Source organism: Mustela lutreola, chromosome 17 (assembly GCF_030435805.1).
Source record: "Mustela lutreola isolate mMusLut2 chromosome 17, mMusLut2.pri, whole genome shotgun sequence".
NCBI lineage: Eukaryota > Metazoa > Chordata > Mammalia > Carnivora > Mustelidae > Mustela > Mustela lutreola.
In genome coordinates this window covers 36,143,341-36,149,319 of record NC_081306.1, presented here as the reverse complement: position 1 = coordinate 36,149,319, position 5,979 = coordinate 36,143,341, and positions in this window count along the sequence as shown.

The following is a 5,979-nucleotide window of genomic DNA, read 5'->3' as shown; positions in this document are numbered from 1 at the left end:
TAGCAGTGACAGAAGTTACATAGTATCCCCTCTGTTGCGTCTTGGTCAGAACCAAACCCAGGGCCAGCCCAGGTCGTCTCTGTTTGGGGTCCAACGTCCTAATTTTCGCAGATGAAAACCCCAAGATCTGGAACTGGAGAGGGAGGATAGTGATAGCAGGCACATCTCTTTTTATAAAAAACTGAGGTGAAATTCATGGAATGCGAAGCTAACATTTTAAAGAGTACAGTTCACAAGTTAGTGCATTCATGACGGCATGAAACCACCACGTCTACCTGGTACCTAAACCTTCTCCTTACCCTGAAAGGAAATCCCGTCCCGTTAAGCAGTCACTCCCCCATTCCCTCCTCCTGCCATCCTGGGTGTCCACCCATCTGCGTTCTGACTCTTTGGATTTAACTAGGCTGAATATTTCATGTAAAAGGAATCCTACGGCATGTGACTTTTTGTGTCCCGCTCCTGTCAGTTAGCTTCCCGTTTTCAGGGCTTCCTTCCTTTTTTATGGCTAAGTAGTGTTCCGCTGCGTGGACATATGCCACTTTGTCCGCTCACACACTGATGGACATTGGTGGTGTTCCCCTTTCTTGGCTGCCGTGGATGGTGTCACTGTGCACGTTTATACACGAGCATTTGAGGGCAGAAATTTATTACTGAGACCATGCAGGCTGTCAGAAGCAGATCTTGAGCAAGAACGTAGTTTCTCCGTCTCCCAATCTCACACATATTCCTAGACTGTGTCATAATCAGATGCAGAGGCTCCTGGGTGGTTCAGTGGGTTAAAGCCTCTGCCTTCGGCTCAGGTCATGATCTCAGGGTTCTGGGATCGAGCCCCGCATCGGGCTTTCTGCTCAGCAGGGAGCCTGCTTCCCTTCCTCTCTCTGCCTGCCTCTCTGCCTACTTGTGATCTCTGTCAAATAAATAAATAAAATCTTAAAAAAAAAAAAAAAAAGAATCAGATGCAGTCAAGAGAGAGATATGAGGATGGAGGGGCCAGCCTGCCACGTCCTGGCTCTTTCTTTCTTTCTTTCTTTTTTTTTTTTTAATATTTTACTTATTTATTTATTTGACAGAGAGAGAGAGAGAGATCACAAGTAGGCAGAGAGAGAGAAGGGGAAGCAGGCTCCCCACCAAGCAGAGAGACTGATGCGGGACTCGATCCCAGGACCCTGAGATCATGACCTGAACCGAAGGCAGCGGCTTAACCCACTGAGCCACCCAGGCGCCCAGTCCTGGCTCTTTCTAAGGTGATTTTAACAATGAATCAGGATCGGAAAACTGCTTCAGAGTCAAAGCCTTCCCAGATGTTCAGACAAGCCTAATATCATATAGATAATGCCGCCTGGCAATGAGGATTCAAAGAACTGAAGAGGGTTTGATCTTACTTTTTTATTTACAAGATGAGCAGGCTGTGTGTGTACACATACGTGCATGTGCACACACATGCATGCACACACACACACCCATCCTGCCTACCATAAGCTGGGCCCTGAAACACCACCAAACATTTTGAATGCTTGGAATCGGTTCTCAAAAGATCCTTCCCAGCAAAACGCCTCCAAGATACTCTTTTGGGCATGAGGATTTCTTTCATCTTCCCAAGCCCAGGAGAGATCCGCGGTAAATGACAGCTACTGAGAAAATACGTGCATTGTGGCCAGAACAGAAAGAACCCAACATTTCCAGCTGTAAATGCTCTGCATTTCATGGGTCCTTGGAAGTGTCTTTGTTGCTGTATTTTGAAAGAAACATTTTCACCCTGAGGGGCCCTGGCAGGTTGCAGGCTTTGAGTTACGGCTTTGGATCTTGCTATATGTTGGTTGTTATGCAAAATTAATTATCTTGGTCATTTGAATGTTTTCCCCCAAACATAATATAATCTCATTACAGACTACTCCATACCAGAGTGAATCACGAGCCAGATTCCATTTAGGAAATTGAAGGTAATTTAGAGTTATATGGTTTGCAGAAAAAAAAAAAAAAAAAGAAGAAGAAGAAGAAGAAAAAGAAGCCCCTTTCTCTGCTAAATGCTAATTTGGTCTGTCTCTGTAATGTAGAAATGACATTCATTTGGTTGGAGCATTGCTATAAATGTGTAGGAGACTTGGGGCAGCCAAAAGGACAGTTCAGAATTTTGGAGTGAGTTACCTAGTTGATGCGTAAGAACTCTGAGATCCATTCTGCAAAGGACAGAAGGTCAACAGGCGGGGCCCCCCAGAAGATGACATTTGTATGCGGAGGAGTGGGCAGCCCGTGGGAACTACAGCCTCACACCCGGGAGACAGCTGTGCGCAGAGGCAGAGGCAAAGGCATTTAGAGAAAGCGGAAGGGGAAGATAGCCTAGACCCCTTGGCCGTTGCGTTTTAGCTTAATGGCATGTGTTCGTTTGGGGAGTCACCTTAACAAAGTAACACACACCAGCAGCTTAAACAACAGAAATTTATTATCTCACAGTTCTGGAGGCTGAGGCCTGAGATCCACGTATTGTTGGCAGGTTGGTTTTCTTTCTGAGGCCTCTCTCCCTGGGGTGCAGACGGCCGTCTTCTCCTGTGGCCCCGCCTGGTGGTCCCCCATGCCTGTCAGCGTCCTGACCTCCTCCTCTAATCAGAGCGGATTGGGGCCCACGCTTGTGACCTCATTTAACCTTAACCACCTGTCCATAGACCCCCATCTCCAAATGCAATCACCCGCAGAGGTGCAGGGGCCAGGTCTTCGACCACCTGAATTTGCAAGTGACCCAGTTCTGTCCGCAGAGGATCGTGGAGGCAGAGTGCCCTCCATCCAGGCGCCACCCCAGCCCACCCCGGTGTGTGGAGGAGCCTAACCTGCCTCCTTGCTTCCACCTTCCCTGCTTTCTGGTACCTTCTGGACACAGTAGCCAGAGTGAGCGATGTCCTTAAAAACACCTCTCAGTTCCCAACATTGCCCCCAGACCTTCGGTGGCCTTCCACTGTGTTTTGAGTGAATACAAGCTCTTCAGCAGGACCCCGGGACAGACCCCTGCCTCTCTCCATGTCCGATCTCCGGTCATTCCCCTCCAGATACCTGTACCCTATGTCTCCCCCTGGAGGTACTGGGTCTTCTCTGCTCCCTCTTCTTTCCACCAGGAGACTCTCGTCTCTGCTTTGTCAAGCCAGCTCATTCCTCCTCATCCTTGGAGTCTCCAATGATGTATCACTTCCTCGGGAAAGTCATCCCTAAATCTCCCTCCTGCTGACCGGAAGGAGCCCTTCTACTGCCTGGTACGTAACAGGCAGCTGCTGGATATTTGCCCAACAGAAGAGAAAATGAATGAATGGACGAACGAACAAACAGTTGAGTGAACAAAAAAACAGGTATCTCCAGAAATGGTACAGTGACTTTCAGTCCCGCCAATGAAAGCTGACGTCAACCACAGATCATTGATCTCAATGTCGGCGTAGAGGAAAGAGCCATGGGGAAATGGGGGTGTTCTCAACCTTGCCCCCTCAAGCAAGGGTCCGGCAGGAGGAGGTGACCGTTCTTCCTTCTTACTCTCCACAGTGCACTGCAGGGAATGATGTACAGATGAGGGTTTGGGCTCTCTTTGGCCTGTGACTTTCCCACCCAAACTTCTCTCCCACGACATACATCACATTATAAACCACAGAGACAGAAGCTGAAGCTTAAGTGGCAGTTAAGAGTCTCTCCATGAGACTTCTCCCTGATTTCCTTTTCTGGGACTATAGTTCCCAAAAAGCCTATTTGAGCCAAGCATTCCCTCCACTTTGGGATTATGGTTCCGAGTGAATAAACAACCTTCAAAGAACTTAAGAACATTGTTCAGACTCCTGCCAGTGTAGCCGTTAGTGAAATGTGAGTCCATCACATATGTAAATCATCCCTGGAAAGAGTGAGTCTCATTCCTTATGAAATAATAGTGTTAGACCCTAAGACTAGGAGGTGAGTGTGAGAAGTGTATGAGGAGATTGATTCTGGGAAGGGAGGTGGTGTGAGCTCAGTAATGCTCACCCCCACAAAAGATCTCCAAATTCTAATCCCTGAAACCTGTGGCTGTTACCTTGATGGCAAAAAGCGACTTTCTGCAGATGTGGTTCAGCTAAGGATCTTGAGGTAGGGAGACTGTTCTGGATTGGCTGGGCCCTCAGTCCAGTCCCATGTGTATGAAGGAGGCCAAGGGAGATTTGACTACACAGCAGAAGACCGTGTAGAGACACAAAATTCAGAGTGATGTGCCCATAAGCCAAGGAATGCCAAGGATTGCTTACAACCGCCAGGCTCTGGTAAAGGCCAGGAAGAGATCTCTCCCCTAGAGCCTCTGGAGGGAACGTGGCCCCACTGACTCTTGATTTCAGCCCAGGTTACTGGTTTCCCACGCCTGGCCTCCAGAACTGCGAGGGAATGGCATCTGTTGTTTTAAGCCACCCAACTTGTGGCCATTTGTTCTAGAAGCCACAGGAAACCAATCCAGGAAGAGGGCCAGTGCTGTGCGTGTCACCGAGCAGCTCACTGACGTGGCCGCCCCAGCAGGCTCCGTCCTGCTAGGGGTGGAGAAGACTGTGGCTCACACCTCACAGCCACCCCAGCTCGGGCGTGAGGAGCTGGAGATTTGTTCACCAACTCTCATCTACCACTGGTTGCAGGGTATCCCCGGGGTGCTTGCTCTCGGTCCCACATGCAAACCAAGCAGGTCCCCAAAGCCAGAGAGAGCTCTCTGAAAGAGTTATGGTTGCTGCACTTATCAACCAGGGGTGAGTCAGAGTGCCAAGGGCACACGGGCAGGAAACCAACAATGTCTGCAGTACATACAAAATAAATGAGAAACTCAAAAGTGGAGACCCAAGCTAGGGCACCAAGGGAGTGCCTACACAAAGACGTTGGCTCTCCGTGGGTAAATCGGGAGGCTGATATGTTGCTGAGTGCCAGCCGGCAAAACGAACATCTGGCTGCTGTAAGAGATGACACTGTAAGTGCGGACGGGGCTGAAGACAACAGAACAGATTCTCTCACCGTTCTGGTGGCCATGAGCCAGAAATCAAGGTGTTGTTGGGCTTGGTTCCTTCCGTAGGTTCTGTTCCTTCTACTCCATGCCCTTCTCCCTTCGCTCCTGGTGGGTGCTGGAAATTCTTGACGCTCCCTGGCTTCTAGACGCATCACTGCAGTTTCCGTTTCCATCTTGGTGTGATCTCTTGGTGTGCTCCCCTCTTCTTAGAAGGATGCCCATCATTTAGGGCCCCCCCCCCAAATCCAGGATGATCTCATCTCAACACCCTTAACTAACTACATCTGCAAAGACCCTGCTTCCAAATAAGGCCACATTCTGAGGTTCCGGTGGACGTGAATTGGCGGGGGGGACTATTTGACCCACCTTAAGTAGTTATCCGTATCAGCGTTTTTAGAAATGAGAGAACTGTGCTGCCCAAGATCAGGGGGGTGGTGAGTGGAAGACGGACGACTTCACCCCAGGTTTATAGGACATCACGGTGCTCAGACTCTCCGCAGACCTGCTGGAGGGACTGTGAAGCGCTCTGAGGAAAGGCTCCCAGCAAAAGTGGCTCAAGGTGGGCCAGACACAACTCATGCCTAATATATATTTGGATTGTGTGACTCAAGGGTCTATTCCCCCAAAGACCTCAAATTCCAGGCTGTAGATGCAAATTGAACATTTCTTTTTCACGACTACCTGTTGGGGGACTTTTGCCCTGGAAAACCGGAGGGGAGGCATGAGCCAGCCAAGATCAATGGCGCACAGTTGGTCCTTCTCTCGACTGCTGTTGTCTTGGCATTAGAAAAACCCTCCGCCACAATCAATTTTATATTTTATGGCCTTTTTACCTGGTTCTCCAACAGTTTCAAGTACACTGGAGCATCTTTTATTGTTAATTGTCTGTCCTCCCGAAATTTATTTTTGGAAACAAAAATAGATTTGTAAACAACAGACACCAAATCCAGCTTGATCCCAGTAACTCTGAATCCAACAAACTGGGTCTTCTCTTTCGGTTC